General features: G+C 42.7%; 1 long non-coding RNA gene across 7 annotated transcripts; it reads right to left on the bottom strand.

Moving 5' to 3' along the window:
• Positions 1-65: 65 nt before the first annotated feature.
• On the bottom strand, positions 66-1893 carry LOC125802438 (uncharacterized). 7 transcript variants are annotated; one of them, XR_007439571.1, is made up of 4 exons: positions 1840-1893; positions 1717-1799; positions 1112-1153; positions 66-951 (listed from the first exon to the last, which is right to left on the bottom strand). It is a non-coding gene; the product is annotated as an uncharacterized LOC125802438 (long non-coding RNA). The 7 variants fall into 7 exon arrangements; XR_007439570.1 differs by lacking the exons at positions 1717-1799; positions 1840-1893 and adding an exon at positions 1517-1681; XR_007439573.1 differs by lacking the exons at positions 1717-1799; positions 1840-1893 and adding an exon at positions 1557-1681.
• Positions 1894-20135: the final 18242 nt, after the last annotated feature.

Here is a 20135-nt window from a genome sequence, read left to right as displayed (position 1 = left end):
CAAGTCCAGTCGTGAAATTTCACTGCTACTCACTACTAAATATTCCACAGTCAGAGTTCATCACTACACACCTCCAAACTTCATGTACCTTCAGAGTTCATCACTACACACCTCCAAACTTCATGTACCTTCAGAGTTCATCACTACACACCTCCAAACTTCATGTAGCTTCAGAGTTCATCACAACACACCTCCAAACTTCATGTACCTTCAGAGTTCATCACTACACACCTCCAAACTTCATGTACCTTCAGAGTTCATCACTACACACCTCCAAACTTCATGTACCTTCAGAGTTCATCACTACACACCTCCAAACTTCATGTACCTTCAGAGTTCATCACTACACACCTCCAAACTTCATGTACCTTCAGAGTTCATCACTACACACCTCCAAACTTCATGTACCTTCAGAGTTCATCACTACACACCTCCAAACTTCATGTAGCTTCAGAGTTCATCACAACACACCTCCAAACTTCATGTACCTTCAGAGTTCATCACTACACACCTCCAAACTTCATGTACCTTCAGAGTTCATCACTACACACCTCCAAACTTCATGTACCTTCAGAGTTCATCACTACACACCTCCAAACTTCATGTACCTTCAGAGTTCATCACTACACACCTCCAAACTTCATGTAGCTTCAGAGTTCATCACTACACACCTCCAAACTTCATGTAGCTTCAGAGTTCATCACTACACACCTCCAAACTTCATGTACCTTCAGAGTTCATCACTACACACCTCCAAACTTCATGTAGCTTCAGAGTTCATCACTACACACCTCCAAACTTCATGTAGCTTCAGAGTTCATCACTACACACCTCCAAACTTCATGTAGCTTCAGAGTTCATCACCACACACCTCCAAACTTCATGTAGCTTCAGAGTTCATCACTACACTCCTCCAAACTTCATGTAGCTTCAGAGTTCATCACTACACACCTCCAAATTCTATGAAGCTCCAGAGTTCATCACTACACCCCTCCAAACTTCATGTAGCTTCAGAGTTCATCACTACACACCTCCAAACTTCATGTACCTTCAGAGTTCATCACTACACACCTCCAAACTCTATGAAGCTGCAGAGTTCATCACTACACACCTCCAAACTTCATGTTTAGCTTCAGAGTTCATCACTACACACCTCCAAACTTCATGTACCTTCAGAGTTCATCACTACACACCTCCAAACGTCATGTAGCTTCAGAGTTCATCATCACTACACACCTCCAAACTACATGTAGCTTCAGAGTTCATCACTACACACCTCCAAACTTCATGTAGCTTCAGAGTTCATCACTACACACCTCCAAACTTCATGTAGCTTCAGAGTTCATCACTACACACCTCCAAACTTCATGTAGCTTCAGAGTTCATCACTACACACCTCCAAACTTCATGTAGCTTCAGAGTTCATCACTACACACCTCCAAACTTCATGTAGCTTCAGAGTTCATCACTACACACCTCCAAACTTCATGTAGCTTCAGAGCTCATCACTACACACCTCCAAACTTCATGTAGCTTCAGAGTTCATCACTACACACCTCCAAACTTCATGTAGCTTCAGAGTTCATCACTACACACCTCCAAACTTCATGTAGCTTCAGAGTTCATCACTACACACCTCCAAACTTCATGTAGCTTCAGAGTTCATCACTACACACCTCCAAACTTCATGTAGCTTCAGAGCTCATCACTACACACCTCCAAACTTCATGTAGCTTCAGAGTTCATCACTACACACCTCCAAACTTCATGTAGCTTCAGAGTTCATCATCACTACACACCTCCAAACTTCATGTAGCTTTAGAGTTCATCACTACACACCTCCAAACTTCATGTAGCTTCAGAGTTCATCATCACTACACACCTTCAAACTTCACATCACCAAACACAGAAATGAAGACTAGCGTGGGATACTTTTGGCAATATAATGTATAATATTGTATATTAGACTTTTTGTTTAATTCAGTAACATAATATATTTTTATTGGTAAGTAAATCAAATAATAATTCATATTCATATAAAGGGAATATTGTTAAAATTATATTTTAATAATGAGGGAAGAAATATGCATGTATCAAAGTACACATTTAAAAACATATATTTATGCATAAGGTTTATGTTCTTCAAAAAAATTAAATTAGATCAAATGAAGTGATTAAGTGTCTGTGAAAAAAAAACAAATAAAGGCATTTAAAAGATAAATGTGTTAACCTTTTTTTCCTCAATCATGAACATTTATGTAATGACTTATGTAAAATAAAACAAAATCCTATAAATACTACAGTTTTTCCACATTGTATAGACACAAAATGTGGAACTCTGCACAAAAATCCAAAAACATGAAGCTCATGTGTCAACATTGTGACTTCAAACTGCTAAACTCTAAACACAATTTTATATGTTCTCACTCAAATATCATTCTAAATCACAGCTTTACAAATCACTAAACACAAATTTCATCATTTAGAACACCTTGCTCACCTAAGAATCACTGACCTCCAAATACAAAACTCTAATTACTAAGTAGTCTCACACAAGTTGCAGCTATATAAACTTCATTAGAAGAACGTTTCACTCGTTTGTCAGAGTATAAAAGAGGCCTCATGTGACTGATACAGCCCTACTATGTTGTCATCTGGGATAATGTAAGTTTCCCACTGGGCAGCTCTGGTCAATGATTGGTTCACTAAATCCACAGTTTGTTGTGCTGCACCTTCCACCATATTCCCCATCTCTCAATCCAATAGAGGAATTATTTTCTGCATGGAAAGTGTACAAACGCAGACCCCACGAGCGTGTGGCTCTACTTCATGTAATGGGGGAGGCATGTGATGACATCCACGCAGATGATTGCCAAAGATGGATTTGCCATGCAAGGCATTTTCCCACACTGTTTGGCGAGGGAGAATATTGCAGCTGATGTAGATGAGGTCCTCTGGTCTGACAGTGATCTTTTTCTTTGCATTTTGCAATAAATACATTTTTGTGTCCTCTTTGTATGTGAATTTTCCTTATCATGTTTCTCATTGTGAAAATAGGTGAAAATTACAGTTTTGCAACATAGTACAAACATAGTGCTTCCTCCTTTAAACAGCTATAACATGTATTTGTATCAGGCTACAAACAGGGCTGCTTTATTACAGTTTTTCCCAAATGTTTAAACGCATTTCTAAAAACTTGGCTCAGTTTCTCAAAACTCTAAACACAAACTGAAAATTATTAACTCCTTTGTTGAAACTCTACAAATCTCCAGCAAAACTGATTCCTTCCACCAAAACAACACACACAGCTATTTTATGCTCATCTCTTACACAGCATCAAATAAACACTGACAAGATCAATTCAGAGCACTGTTATCAGAAGTATTTGGTTTTGTTTTTGACTTCATGAGGCCGCTGTACAAATTCAAATGCATACAAGTCCATGGAAATATGTTGGCTTTCTGTTTTTATTTATTTGGTGTGGTGTAGGACCCCCCATTTACAGTACTACACAAATGTAAGCTATATTTACTGTATGCAATATGTTGCAAAACTGTAATTTTCACCTATTTTCACAATGATAAGGAAAATTCACATACAAAGAGGACACAAAAATTTATTTATTGCAAAATGCAAAGAAACAGATCACTGTTCTTCAGACCCCTGATCTCGGTCAGACCAGAGGACCTCATCTACATCAGCTGCAATATTCTCCCTCGCCAAACAGTGTGGGAAAATGCCTTGCATGGCAAATCCATCTTTGGCAATCATCTGCGTGGATGTCATCACATGCCTCCCCCATTACATGAAGTAGAGCCACACGCTCGTGGGGTCTGCGTTTGTACACTTTCCATGCAGAAAATAATTCCTCTATTGGATTGAGAGATGGGGAATATGGTGGAAGGTGCAGCACAACAAACTGTGGATTTAGAGAACCAATCATTGACCAGAGCTGCCCAGTGGGAAACTTACATTATCCCAGATGACAACATAGTATGGCTGTATCAGTCACATGAGGCGTCTTTTATACTCTGACAAACGAGTGAAACGTTCTTCTAATGAAGTTTATATAGCTGCAACTTGTGTGAGACTACTTAGTAATTAGAGTTTTGTATTTGGAGGTCAGTGATTCTTAGGTGAGCAAGGTGTTCTAAATGATGAAATTTGTGTTTAGTGATTTGCAAGGCTGTGATTTAGAATGATATTTGAGTGAGAACATATAAAATTGTGTTTAGAGTTTAGCAGTTTGGAGTCACAATGTTGACACATGAGCTTCATGTTTTTGGATTTGTGTGCATAGTTCCACATTTTTTGTGTAAACATTTGGGAAAAACTGTAATTCATGCAACGCAACTATGACTTGAAATCATTTGATACTGTTTTACTCTTATTCACTGTGGGCAAGTTAAAGGACCACCATGTAACTAATTTTCAGTAGTAAATGATAAAATGATCAGGATGTATCATCAGATATTAAGGAAACATGTTGAGTGAAAGCACTGGCAGCTCTTGTCAGCAGGGCTTCAGCAGTACGTTCCTATTTTAATGGTGCAGTCCGTCCCGGGTTTTGTGTTTGTTTTGTCCTCTGACTCCTCCTGCTGCTCCTTCCCTATCCCTAACTCCACCCCCCGAGGTTACCAGTCATAACACTACACTACAGCGATCGGTGCTGCAGTAAGGCAGCTTAGCTAGCAGAGCTGCTTCAGTTAAACCTCAGCTGCTACACAGCTTAAAAAGCCTCAGCAAAAATATCAGTGACCAAACCAGGAATATAACAACTCAACTCAACTTTATTTATAGAGCACTTTAAAAACAACAACAGCTGCAACAAAGTGCTGTACATAGCAAATTATAGGACAAAACAAAATTAAATTAAAATATAGGTATCAATAAAACATTGTTTTAGATAAATATATGAGCTAAGTAAAGTAAAAGTTAAACAAAACAAAATAATAAAATCAGAAATAAAATGAATAAAAAATAAATAAAACAAGAACAAAGTCTTATATTTGGTTAAAAGCCAAGAAATAAACATGAGTCTTTAGCCTGGTTTTAAACGTGGACAGTGACAGGGCTGGTCTGACATAAAGTGTTAGGCCACTCCACAGTTTAGGAGCCGCTACTGAAAAAGCTCTATCCCCTCCAAGCTTGCGCTTTGACCTCGGCACCTCCAGGAGCAGCTGATCAGCTGACCTAAGGTACCGAGCGGGGGCGTGGGGGCAGAGCAGCTCAGTGAGGTAAGGCGGAGTCCATTGAATGGGAGTAATGTGCTCTCTCTTGCGTGAACCTGTTAAAAGTCGGGCAGCAGCATTTTGCACTAACTGAAGGCGTTTAAGGGAGGACTGATTTACTCCAAAATATAGTGCATTACAGTAGTCCAGCAAGGATGTGATGAAGGCATGGATTACTGTTTCAAAGTGCTCATGTGTAAGAACTGACTTCACTTTTGCCAGCTGCCTAAGGTGGAAGAAGCTGGACTTGACTACTGCACTAATCTGGCGATCCAATTTAAAATCACTGTCCATCTTAAAACCCAGGTTAGAAACTGTAGAAACTACTCTCTGTGGTGTTTTGAAACTGGACTGCTGTAGCCAGCTTTATGTCATTATGTCCTAATAAGGTCCTACATAGTGCACCTTTAACTGATCATTTATCAGTTTTACAATCTGTTATTTCACTTGTTTTAGTGCTTTTTAAAACATGTTGATCCACAGCATAGAGGCTACAAAACTCAAACTGCAGCCTTTCAACACACCTTTAACCTAAATATCTAAAATAAAATGATGTAGCCTAAAATATACACTTGCTGCTCATCCAACAAATCTCATTCTTCACCGTTTGCTGTTTTTATCAGCCACTGCTCATCATTATCATGTGATAGAGCTAACATTACCTCCATCACCTCAAAGTCCCTGTGTGATCCTAACTTTACTAACGTTACCTCCATCACCTCAAAGTCCCTGTGTAATCCTAACTTTACTAACGTTACCTCCATCACCTCAAAGTCCCTGTGTAATCCTAACTTTACTAACGTTACCTCCATCACCTCAAAGTCCCTGTGTAATCCTAACTTTACTAACGCTACCTCCATCACCTCAAAGTCCTTGTGTTATCCTAACTTTACTAACGTTGCCTCCATCACCTCAAAGTCCCTGTGTTATCCTAACTTTACTAACGCTACCTCCATCACCTCAAAGTCCTTGTGTTATCCTAACTTTACTAACGTTACCTCCATCACCTCAAAGTCCCTGTGTAATCCTAACTTTACTAACGTTACCTCCATCACCTCAAAGTCCCTGTGTAATCCTAACTTTACTAACGTTACCTCCATCACCTCAAAGTCCCTGTGTAATCCTAACTTTACTAACGTTACATCCATCACCTCAAAGTCCCTGTGTAATCCTAACTTTACTAACGCTACCTCCATCACCTCAAAGTCCCTGTGTAATCCTAACTTTACTAACGTTACCTCCATCACCTCAAAGTCCCTGTGTAATCCTAACTTTACTAACGTTACCTCCATCACCTCAAAGTCCCTGTGTAATCCTAACTTTACTAACGTTACCTCCATCACCTCAAAGTCCCTGTGTAATCCTAACTTTACTAATGTTACCTCCATCACCTCAAAGTCCCTGTGTAATCCTAACTTTACTAACGCTACCTCCATCACCTCAAAGTCCCTGTGTAATCCTAACTTTACTAACGCTACCTCCTTCACCTCAAAGTCCCTGTGTAATCCTAACTTTACTAACGTTACCTCCATCACCTCAAAGTCCTTGTGTTATCCTAACTTTACTAACGTTACCTCCATCACCTCAAAGTCCCTGTGTAATCCTAACTTTACTAACGTTACCTCCATCAACTCAAAGTCCTTGTGTTATCCTAACTTTACTAACGTTACATCCATCACCTCAAAGTCCCTGTGTAATCCTAACTTTACTAACGTTACCTCCATCACCTCAAAGTCTCTGTGTTATCCTAACTTTACTAACGTTACCTCCATCACCTCAAAGTCCCTGTGTAATCCTAACTTTACTAACGTTACCTCCATCACCTCAAAGTCTCTGTGTTATCCTAACTTTACTAACGTTACCTCCATCACCTCAAAGTCCCTGTGTAATCCTAACTTTACTAACGTTACCTCCATCACCTCAAAGTCCCTGTGTAATCCTAACTTTACTAACGTTACCTCCATCAACTCAAAGTCCTTGTGTTATCCTAACTTTACTAACGTTACATCCATCACCTCAAAGTCCCTGTGTAATCCTAACTTTACTAACGTTACCTCCATCACCTCAAAGTCTCTGTGTTATCCTAACTTTACTAACGTTACCTCCATCACCTCAAAGTCCCTGTGTAATCCTAACTTTACTAACGTTACCTTCATCACCTCAAAGTCTCTGTGTTATCCTAACTTTACTAACGTTACCTCCATCACCTCAAAGTCCCTGTGTAATCCTAACTTTACTAACGTTACCTTCATCACCTCAAAGTCTCTGTGTTATCCTAACTTTACTAACGTTACCTCCATCACCTCAAAGTCTCTGTGTTATCCTAACTTTACTAACGTTACCTCCATCACCTCAAAGTCCCTGTGTAATCCTAACTTTACTAACGTTACCTCCATCACCTCAAAGTCCCTGTGTAATCCTAACTTTACTAACGCTACCTCCATCACCTCAAAGTCCCTGTGTAATCCTAACTTTACTAACGTTACCTCCATCACCTCAAAGTCCTTGTGTTATCCTAACTTTACTAACGTTACCTCCATCACCTCAAAGTCCCTGTGTAATCCTAACTTTACTAACGTTACCTCCATCACCTCAAAGTCCTTGTGTTATCCTAACTTTACTAACGTTACATCCATCACCTCAAAGTCCCTGTGTAATCCTAACTTTACTAACGTTACCTCCATCACCTCAAAGTCTCTGTGTTATCCTAACTTTACTAACGTTACCTCCATCACCTCAAAGTCCTTGTGTTATCCTAACTTTACTAACGTTACATCCATCACCTCAAAGTCCCTGTGTAATCCTAACTTTACTAACGTTACCTCCATCACCTCAAAGTCCCTGTGTAATCCTAACTTTACTAACGTTACCTTCATCACCTCAAAGTCTCTGTGTAATCCTAACTTTACTAACGTTACCTCCATCACCTCAAAGTCCCTGTGTAATCCTAACTTTACTAACGTTACCTTCATCACCTCAAAGTCTCTGTGTTATCCTAACTTTACTAACGTTACCTCCATCACCTCAAAGTCTCTGTGTTATCCTAACTTTACTAACGTTACCTCCATCACCTCAAAGTCCCTGTGTAATCCTAACTTTACTAACGTTACCTCCATCACCTCAAAGTCCCTGTGTAATCCTAACTTTACTAACGCTACCTCCATCACCTCAAAGTCCCTGTGTAATCCTAACTTTACTAACGTTACCTCCATCACCTCAAAGTCCTTGTGTTATCCTAACTTTACTAACGTTACCTCCATCACCTCAAAGTCCCTGTGTAATCCTAACTTTACTAACGTTACCTCCATCACCTCAAAGTCCTTGTGTTATCCTAACTTTACTAACGTTACATCCATCACCTCAAAGTCCCTGTGTAATCCTAACTTTACTAACGTTACCTCCATCACCTCAAAGTCCCTGTGTAATCCTAACTTTACTAACGTTACCTTCATCACCTCAAAGTCTCTGTGTTATCCTAACTTTACTAACGTTACCTCCATCACCTCAAAGTCTCTGTGTTATCCTAACTTTACTAACGTTACCTCCATCACCTCAAAGTCCCTGTGTAATCCTAACTTTACTAACGTTACCTCCATCACCTCAAAGTCCCTGTGTAATCCTAACTTTACTAACGCTACCTCCATCACCTCAAAGTCCCTGTGTAATCCTAACTTTACTAACGTTACCTCCATCACCTCAAAGTCCTTGTGTTATCCTAACTTTACTAACGTTACCTTCATCACCTCAAAGTCCCTGTGTAATCCTAACTTTACTAATGTTACCTCCATCACCTCAAAGTCCCTGTGTTATCCTAACTTTACTAACGTTACCTCCATCACCTTAAAGTCCCTGTGTAATCCTAACTTTACTAACGTTACCTCCATCACCTCAAAGTCTCTGTGTTATCCTAACTTTACTAACGTTACCTCCATCACCTCAAAGTCTCTGTGTTATCCTAACTTTACTAACGTTACCTCCATCACCTCAAAGTCCTTGTGTTATCCTAACTTTACTAACGTTACATCCATCACCTCAAAGTCCCTGTGTAATCCTAACTTTACTAACGTTACCTCCATCACCTCAAAGTCCCTGTGTAATCCTAACTTTACTAACGTTACCTTCATCACCTCAAAGTCTCTGTGTTATCCTAACTTTACTAACGTTACCTCCATCACCTCAAAGTCTCTGTGTTATCCTAACTTTACTAACGTTACCTCCATCACCTCAAAGTCCCTGTGTAATCCTAACTTTACTAACGTTACCTCCATCACCTCAAAGTCCCTGTGTAATCCTAACTTTACTAACGCTACCTCCATCACCTCAAAGTCCCTGTGTAATCCTAACTTTACTAACGTTACCTCCATCACCTCAAAGTCCTTGTGTTATCCTAACTTTACTAACGTTACCTCCATCACCTCAAAGTCCCTGTGTAATCCTAACTTTACTAACGTTACCTCCATCACCTCAAAGTCCTTGTGTTATCCTAACTTTACTAACGTTACATCCATCACCTCAAAGTCTCTGTGTTATCCTAACTTTACTAACGTTACCTCCATCACCTCAAAGTCCCTGTGTAATCCTAACTTTACTAACGTTACCTCCATCACCTCAAAGTCCCTGTGTAATCCTAACTTTACTAACGTTACCTTCATCACCTCAAAGTCTCTGTGTTATCCTAACTTTACTAACGTTACCTCCATCACCTCAAAGTCTCTGTGTTATCCTAACTTTACTAACGTTACCTCCATCACCTCAAAGTCCCTGCATTATCCTAACTTTACGATATATACGAAATATAAAATTGTGTCATCAGCGTATAAATGTATTTTATCGTCAACAACGGAAGTGACAATATCATAATATTGAGCCAAGGATTGATCCTTGTGGGACACCTTTAGAGATGGGTAGCGGTTCTGATCTACATTGTCCCAGGATCACACACTGCTTTCTATGAGATAAGTAATTTCTAAACCATTCTAGAGCATTGTGGTCGAAGCCGATGTTTTGTAGACTTTTTAAAAGTGGAGAATGATCAACTGTATCAAAAGCTTTAGAGAGATCAATGAAAATGGCTGCACAGTGTTTCTTTCGATCAATGGAGGTTAAAAGATCATCAAGGATCAGAGTAGTAGCAGTAATTGTGCTGTGCCTCTCTCTAAAGCCAGATTGATGTTCTGATAGGATTGAGTTTACACTGAGAAATGTCTTGAGTTGGTCATTCACTAAGGATTCTAAAATTTTAGCTAGGCATGACAGTTTAGAGATTGGTCTAAAGTTGTTGAGATCTACAACGTCACCTCCTTTGTGGAGTGGAATTACTTGGGCTGGTTTTCAGATCCTGGGAATTCTGCTTGATAAAATGGAAAGATTAAAAATATATGTGATCTGTTTTAAAATGACTGGAGATGCAAGCTTCAGAAAGAAGGGTCTAGTCTGTTCTCTCCTGTGCTTTTTTTGTGTTAATAGTGCTGAGGGCTTTAACTCCTATATGATGAGGGAAAGGGTGGATGGTAAAGAGACCATGGCTTACAGCAGGTGGCGCATGTGTTTCATTGTTTGGTTTTACCGTATTAATTTAATCAAATACATGTTCAGCTGCTACAAAATGATTATTAAATGTTGGCAAAGCTCTCTTTTGTCAGAAATTTTGTGATTACTTACAAAATCTGTCTGGGAGCAAGCTCTGATTTGTTTTTAAGTGAGTTAGCAACTTTCCAAAATTTGACAGGGTTTGAAGCAGATTTTGAGAATTGATCCATATAGTATTCTGCTTTAGCCTTTCTAATGTGAGAGGTACATTTATTCCTTAACTGCCTAAAAATAAAGCATTGGTCTCTATCACCACTTTTTCTAGCAGAGGCCCATGCTTTGTTCCTAGCATTTAGCAAGGAAGATATTTCATTAGTCATCCAGGGGTTAGATCTATCACGTATTCTCACTGCTAGAAATGTTTGGGTAAAATGATGTAGTGCCAAGTCAACATCCAGGATTTGCTGAGCGTTATACCATTTAAGAAAGCTTGATCATTAAAATGTTCCGAGAGCATCTGAGAGCCTGACTTCTTAATGCTGGTGTCCCTAATGCATCTGATAGGACAGTGGTCACTTAAACCAGGGTAAAATACACCTGTAGTGGTAATTCTGTCAGATCTATTTGATAAAATTAAATCTATTATGGTTGACTTGGTGGGGTCATGCAAGTTTGGTTGTGTTGGCTCAGTATTTAATTGCTTAAGCAGATTACCACACACTTCTCTTCGATGATCGGATGCATTAGTTAACCAGTTCATATTAAAATCACCTAGGATCAGCATTCCTGAATCAGTGTATAGAGATAAAAGCCCAGCTAACTCATATATAGAATGAGAGGGAGCAGAAGGAAGTCTATCACCAGCAACACCAGCAACCACAAAACTGTTATTGCGTCCAACACACTTGCAGAGCTAACAATTCAAAACAGGCTTCCTTGGATAGTGCATTAAATTTTGTTCTTGAATGTTGCATTTAACGTGAATAGCCAAACCCCCACCCCTTTCCTGTCTGCTCTGTAGAGATTGTAATCTGTTAGGGCTACTGTCATGTCTGGTGCTGAAAGCACGTCTGTGTCTCCCACATCCAGCTCTATCTGCGATTCTCACAGTAACAACTACAATACCCAGAACGCACCACTCCATGACACAACACACACTCCCGATCACATGACACGTCACATGACACCACCAGGAAGTCCCGAGTACTGATTACTCAGTGTATTTAAGGACCATGCTCACGCTCACACCTCGCCGAGTATCTGTTTGGTAAATCCTACAATACAAAGCGTTTCTCTTGCCCTTGCTATTCTCCGTGTATGATCTTGTTTTTGTTTTCTACCGACTTTGATTTTTGCCTGCTCCCTTGTGTTGGATTACCGTGTATGACCTGGACTGTTTATTGTACTCTGGATTTTTGCCTACCCTGTGATACTGCCTACCCGTGTATGAACTCTGGACTGTCCTCCGGTTATGGTATGGTTTCTCTACACTGTGCATTTTTGGTACTGACCCTGTTTCTGTTGACTACCCCTGTCTACTCTATAACTTTAATAAAAGTTATTTTATTGTATCTGCACCAGTCTCATTCCTGTCTGGCCCTGACAAGATACTCGGCCATTATGACAGAGACTGCGGATACAGAGTCTATTAAGTCTGGTTTTGGCTAACCAGGGTCGGCTTTTAGGTCAGCACCAGCAAACGCTCGCTGGTGTGACCCAAGCTGTTGACGAGCTAGCACGCCACCAGGTTAACCAACAGCAGCAGCTAGCCGAGATTATGAGTCACCTCCGGGGTTTGTCCACCCAGAACCCTAGCCCTGTGGTTAACCCTGTAGCCAGCTCTAACAAAACCACTACTCCCTTTTTCGCTGTGTGTAAACCCGAAGTCTATGACGGTAACACTGAGAAGTGTAATGGGTTTCTGCTCCAGTGCTCCGTGTTTTTTAGCAACTCACCTCCTGCTTCAGATAAAGCTAAAATCGGGTTTATAATTTCTCGGTTGTCTGGCAAGGCTTTGAACTGGGCTACAGCTATTTGGGAGAACATTTCTGAATCCAGCTACGACACTTTTTTGTCTATTTTTCGCAGCGTTTTTGATCATACACGCTATGGGCAATCTAGTGGAGAGCTTCTGATTACCTTGAAGCAAGGTAAACTATCTGTGGCAGCCTTTGCTCTGGAGTTCCGTACGTTAGCTGCTAGCAGCGGTTGGAACGACCCTGCTCTCATCTCCATGTTTCGACACGGACTTAACCCCGAGATTCAAAGAGAACTTGCATGCAAGGACGACTCACTCACCCTGGATCAGCTGATCGCTCTGTCTATCCGTCTGGATCAGCTCCTTTCCCGTAAGCCCAAAGCTGTTAGCCACACTCCTGCGGTTCGCCCTGCACTACTCCAGTCCGGGAATCCAGTTCCGGAATTTGCGCCTGCACCCAGCTCTGAACCCATGGATATCACACGATCCAGACTACCCGTCGCTGAGAGGCAGCGTCGCATGCGCCTTCACCTGTGCCTCTATTGTGGTGGTTCAGATCATCTGAGGGCTAACTGTGAACTCCGGCCCAATTCTGCTCAAGCGTCTGCTCTGGGACAGCGCGTGGAGAGTACTCCACGCGCTAACGTGGTATGTACCTATGTTTCTGAACTTAAAGAAAAATGTTTCATGTTGCCTGTTATTATTACCACTCCAACGGATGTGTTTTGTGTCTCAGCGCTTGTAGATTCTGGGTCGGAGGGGAACTTTATCAGCCTGGACCTGGTGGAGGAGCACGCCATACCCACGAAAGTTCTCCCCAAGTCGATCTCCATCCATGCCATCGATGGAAAGACTGTATGCTCCAAACCTGTGACCCTGCAGACTCTTCCTCTCACCCTTCAAGCCAGCGCTCTACATGTGGAACAGCTCTCTCTCTATGTGCTCCCACGCACAGAACATCCACTGGTTTTGGGAGCGCCATGGCTAAAGACACACGACCCCGTCATTTCATGGAGCCTGGGAGACATCACTGCCTGGTCTCCTTTCTGCCGTGAGAACTGTTTATCTTTAAATTCACTCTCTTTGCAATCTACCTCTGTTGAAAGCCCTAATTCTGTAGATACCCCTGCTATTCCCTCCGAGTACTATGACTTTTCTGATGTGTTTAGTAAAGCTAAAGCTACCGAGTTACCTCCGCATCGCCCCTATGATTGCTCTATTGATTTACTAGAGGGTTCTGTACTGCCCAAAGCTCGTGTGTACCCATTGTCTCGTGATGAGGAGAAGGCTATGGAAGAGTATGTTAGTGAAGCTCTTGCGCAGGGTTTCATTCGCCCATCCAAATCCCCTGTTGGTTCCGGTTTCTTCTTCGTGAAGAAGAAGGATGGAGGTTTGAGACCCTGCATAGATTACAGAGGCTTAAACGACATTACTAAAAAGTTCGCTTACCCGCTCCCGTTAATCCCAGCAGCTCTTGAACAGTTACGTAATGCCGTGTACTTCACCAAACTCGATCTCCGTAGCGCTTATAATCTCATTCGCATCAGGGAAGGTGACGAATGGAAAACGGCGTTTTCCACCACCAACGGCCACTATGAATACCTGGTCATGAGCTACGGTCTCGCTAACGCCCCAGCTATATTCCAGTCGTTTATGAATGACATATTTCGCGACCTCATTAATCATTCTGTTATCCTTTTTATAGACGATATCCTTATCTATTCACCAGATCTCCCCACACACATTCAGCATGTCCGTCAAGTTCTCCAACGCCTGAGAGAACATAGCCTGTTTGCCAAAGCCGAGAAATGTGAGTTCCACACTCAAAAGGTCACATTTCTCGGCTACGTTATCAGTTCCTCCGGTGTCCTTATGGACGATGAGAAAGTAACTGCCGTTACTAGTTGGCCTGTGCCCCAGACCATTAAAGAACTCCAGCGATTCCTTGGCTTCGCTAATTTTTATAGGCGGTTCATCCGTAACTTTAGCTCCATTGCTGCGCCCCTTACTGCCCTCACTAAGGGGGCTGCTAAAATCCTGAAGTGGTCAACCGAAGCGGATCGCGCTTTCTGTGAGCTGAAAGCTGCGTTCATTTCAGCCCCTGTACTTAGGCACCCTAATCCCGAGTTTCCCTTCGTAGTGGAAGTGGACGCTTCCAAATCGGGTGTTGGCGCGGTTCTCTCTCAGCGTAGTGGGTCGCCACCCAAATTGTTTCCTGTAGCCTTCTTCTCACGCAAGCTTTCCCCTGCGGAGCGTAACTATGGGATAGGGGATAGGGAACTTCTTGCTGTGAAATTAGCTCTAGAAGAATGGCGTCACTGGCTGGAAGGGTCCGTTCATCCGTTTACTGTGTATACTGATCACAAGAATTTGGAATACCTCCGCACGGCTAAACGACTTAATCCGAGACAAGCACGTTGGTCTCTTTTTTTCTCTCGATTTAACTTCTCGATCTCGTTCCGTCCGGGAAACCGTAATACTAAAGCTGATGCGCTGCTGTCCAGGGTTTACAGCACTGTGGACAGCGCATCCCAGCCCCAGGAGGCTGAACGCATTCTTCCTCCCTCTGTTCAGATCGCAGCCATTCAATGGGAGTTAGACGATCAGATTCGCCAAAGTAACGCTAATCAGCCCGATTCTGAGGACTGTCCTCAGGGTAAAACGTTCGTACCCGTCCAGTTTCGAGACAGGCTCATCACCTGGGCTCATTCCGCTTTAACCTCTGGTCATCCTGGTGTCACACGCACGTTACAATTACTCTCTGCCCGTTACTGGTGGGATTCTATGCGTGCTGATGTTCACTCATTCGTTACCTCCTGCTCTGTCTGTGTGCAATGTAAAACGCCTAAAACCCTTCCAGCCGGTAAGCTACTACCTCTCCCTGTACCTGAGAGACCTTGGTCGCATATTGCTGTTGATTTTGTTACTGATCTGCCTGTATCTGAGGGTTATACTACAGTTCTCACTGTTGTTGATCGTTTCTCTAGAGGGGTTCAATTTATTCCATTCCCAGCTCTGCCTACTGCCTTCCAAACTGCTCAAGCTATTTATATGCATGTATTTAGACACTTTGGTATCCCCGAAGATATTTTGTCTGACCGTGGTCCTCAATTTACCTCTCGTGTGTGGAAGGCATTTTTTGAACATCTCGGTGTACATGTCAGTCTCACTTCTGGGTTCCACCCTACATGTAATGGTCAATGTGAGAGGGTTAATCAGGAACTCGGGAAATTCCTCCGCACATACTGCTTCAAACATCCCACTGATTGGTCGCAATACCTCGTTTGGGCTGAAATTGCACAAAACTCCCTAGTTAACACTACCTCTGGCCTCACCCCCTTTCAGTGTGTTCTGGGTTTTCAGCCCCCTCTAGCTCCCTGGACAGCGGTGTCCACTGATGTGCCGGCTGTGGATGAATGGATGAAGCGCAGTGAGCAGGTGTGGGAAGACACGCATCGTAAAGTCTCTGAGGTACTGCGCGTGTACAAGGAGCGTGCTGACAAGCACCGTGGTGACAGCCCAGACTACCAACCAGGAGATCGGGTGTGGCTTTCTACCCGGGACTTTGGGTTTGAGGGTAGTTGTAGAAAACTCCTGCCTAAGTTTATTGGTCCTCTTAAGATTTTGTCACGTATTAATGAAGTTACTTACAAGGTGGAGTTACCCCCTCAGTATCGTATTAATAATTCTTTTCATGTATCTCTCCTCAAGCCTATGGTCCCGGGTCCGCTCACTGACGCTGCACCGGCTGATGTTCCACCCGCGGCTGTGGAGGGGGAGGGGTCGTCCACGTATGCTGTCCGGGAGGTGCTGGATTCACGCAGACGTGGGGGTGTGCTCCAATACCTTATCGATTGGGAGGGGTATGGTCCGGAGGAGCGTTGTTGGGTGGCTGCCAAAGACGTGCTGGACCCTGCCTTGCTCGTGGAGTTTCATGCTCGTTTTCCTGGTAAGCCTGCTCCTAGGCCCCGTGGACGTCCCAAGCGTCCTCCGACCTCCTCTGCTCCAACTCGTCGGGTTTCTCGCTCTGGTGAGCCCCGTCTGTCTGGCACCTCCGCTCCGACACCTGCACCTCCCGCCGGTACTCCCTGTCCGCCGGGTGGTCATCGCCGGGGTCGGCCCCGTTCTGCCTCCGCTCCGGTCCCTCAGGGGGAGGGTACTGTCATGTCTGGTGCTGAAAGCACGTCTGTGTCTCCCACATCCAGCTCTATCTGCGATTCTCACAGTAACAACTACAATACCCAGAACGCACCACTCCATGACACAACACACACTCCCGATCACATGACACGTCACATGACACCACCAGGAAGTCCCGAGTACTGATTACTCAGTGTATTTAAGGACCATGCTCACGCTCACACCTCGCCGAGTATCTGTTTGGTAAATCCTACAATACAAAGCGTTTCTCTTGCCCTTGCTATTCTCCGTGTATGATCTTGTTTTTGTTTTCTACCGACTTTGATTTTTGCCTGCTCCCTTGTGTTGGATTACCGTGTATGACCTGGACTGTTTATTGTACTCTGGATTTTTGCCTACCCTGTGATACTGCCTACCCGTGTATGAACTCTGGACTGTCCTCCGGTTATGGTATGGTTTCTCTACACTGTGCATTTTTGGTACTGACCCTGTTTCTGTTGACTACCCCTGTCTACTCTATAACTTTAATAAAAGTTATTTTATTGTATCTGCACCAGTCTCATTCCTGTCTGGCCCTGACAGCTACTTCAGAGTCTGTGACAGTTTGCTTAGGCCAGGATTCAGTCAATACTAAAAGATCCGGATCAGACTGTGTAATTAAAATGTTAAACTGATCCAGTTTATCACGCTTTTTTCTTTGACTAAAGCTCATGGGATCTGTTAGTAGTATTATATGTCTTGCTTGTGAGGAGACAGGCTGGTGGCAGATGTGTGTTTGTGATAGGTTAATGTGGAAGGGATTAGCTGGGTTGATAAAAAGATAAAAAATACATTTTTATTAGTGGTCAGTGAAGACAGGCTGATTCTAGGTCGATTGCTAATGATTACTGGGATAGCTGGCTGGTTTCTGGTAGTCATTTCATGTTAAGAACAGAGTTAGATATATTGTTGCTTAGAATCTGTGAACCAAGTCTACTGGAATCCCATCATGGTGGTAAAAAGACAGACGGTTCCAGGTCAGATTAAAATTATCAATGTAAAGCAAGTTTTTTTGGCAGGTTTTCTGTAGCTAGTTGTGGAGACTCAGCAAACGTCTTTAATGCTCTTTACCTCTTCCTATGGTGGGGATCGGGCCAGAGAGGAAAATCTTTTTTTCATGAGTTCAGGCTGCTCGTCTCCAATTTTATTACAGCAAACATGAACAACGATAGTATTAATTCCTGGGTGCTTAGCGAGGAGACTGGGGTATATAGGGATAAGTTGCTGAGGGATATAGTTTACCTTAGGACCAGAGAAGGAGCAGGTAATGGCCTAGGGACAGTGTATAGTAAATAAACCTGCATGTGACAGTGAGAATACTGAATAGACATGCATATGACAGCTCCACAGACAGACTCCGAAAGTCTTTTGTCCCTCAGGCCATAAGACTTTTCAACTCATCTCAGCACAGCAAACTAAAGAGTCTGTGACACTTTTTCACTCTGGCAACTCTGGCCACACCATGGCCACACCCTCAGCTATGGACACACTCTCAGACTTGCTGATGCCTATAACACTATTTTTATAGTTCTACCCTATTTTGCACTAGTAATTCATTCACTAGTTCGTTCATCTACTGTTTATGTATCTTTCGCACTGCTGAATTTAAATCATTAAACAACTGTTTATTTGCACTTTCTGTATGGCTGACATCAGTTATCCTCACTTTATGCTCATCAACTGGTGTTCACTGTCTATTGTTCAACTGCACTACCTCCATTCTCCATTCTCCATTACGCATGCACTAAAGAGTATAATCTTATACTTTCCATTTTATTTTATTGTATTTGTATATTATTGTATATTATATGTATTATTATATTTTATCCTTTTGTAACTTTGTGTATTATACATACCTGCGGCTGGATGTCTAGAATTTCCCTCGGGGATCAATAAAGTATCTATCTATCTATCTATCTGAACATGTGCTTTGCTATAAAGAGTGATGTGTGGGGGGGAGGGGGGCGTGAACCATATTTATAATGCTTATAGCACAGTTTAGTACAGCTTGAGATAGTTCTGTAGACAGACAATGGCACCGGCAAACACAGCAAGCACAGCAAACAGTAGATAGCAGACAATGGCACTGGCAGACACAGGCAACAGCCACCATAGACACCACAGCTACAGCAGGGCAACGCTATCGCTTATGAAACTGAAAGTGAAACTACACCAGCAGGAGCACTATACAACACAGCTGGGCAGGCAAAACAGACGAAAATCTGCAGAGCTGGTTTGGAAGCAAGCCAAAAAGCCCGCTGGACCAGAATTGAGATGCCCCGGGAGAGAAAGGAGTGGGTGACAGGAAGCACACTCAAAATAAAGGTCCCCCACCAATAGTAGTAAATACAAAGAAGTAAATACAAAAAAGGTACTACCGCCAAGGTCTAAACAAGGCTGACTGAGCATTCAAGACTGGGCCTTGTGGTTCACCTACCATATTCTTTAAACCAACAGAATGTGGAAGACGATGAACATTAGAATGCTGACAAGCCATAGAACGTGCAGTATGATGCAGCAATGACTGGCTTGAGCAAGGCTGATCCACTGCAGGTAAAGAAGAATCCACAGCAGGAGCATCCAAAATATGACCATCTTCTTCAGGTGCCACTGTAGGAAGGCCTATAGGACCTGAAGCACTAATGGCAGTTACTGAAGCAGCCAGTGATCTAGTTTCTGATACCAACAGCCAAAGATCTTCATCACTGGAGATATCCAAAGGTGCTACTGGAACTTGTTGCAGAGAAACCCTAGAAGGAAGACCAGGAGCCTCTTTCTGAACCTGGGCCTTCAACATGTCACGATGGAAATGCTTCACGTGACATACGTCATTCACTACAGCAACTGTGTAAACTGATCCTTCCCCAACAGGAGCTCTCAGCACTTGATGGATTACAGAAGTCCATACATCCTGGATCTTGTAGCGATGCTGGACACTATTGTCTCGGAGGTAAACCAACAGACCCTCCTGTAAGGGCAACTCCCGAACCTGTTGATCATGCCATTCCTTCTGGCAACAAGCAGCTACCAACAGCCGCTACCGGGCCCCCTTGAATGCCAACTTAAGCATGGCCTGATGTTACACCACCCAGTCCTGGACCTCCCTATCAGGAAATCTATAGGGAGTCTAAGTTCCTAGCCAAACATCAAGAATATGGCAAATCCCCAGTACCCTGATGAGTAGTGTCGTAGCAGAAGACTACCTGTGGCAAATAGGA

The sequence above is a fragment of the Astyanax mexicanus genome, chromosome 6 (assembly GCF_023375975.1).
Source record: "Astyanax mexicanus isolate ESR-SI-001 chromosome 6, AstMex3_surface, whole genome shotgun sequence".
Classification (NCBI taxonomy): domain Eukaryota; kingdom Metazoa; phylum Chordata; class Actinopteri; order Characiformes; family Acestrorhamphidae; genus Astyanax; species Astyanax mexicanus.
This window is presented reverse-complemented; position numbering and strand designations above follow the sequence as displayed.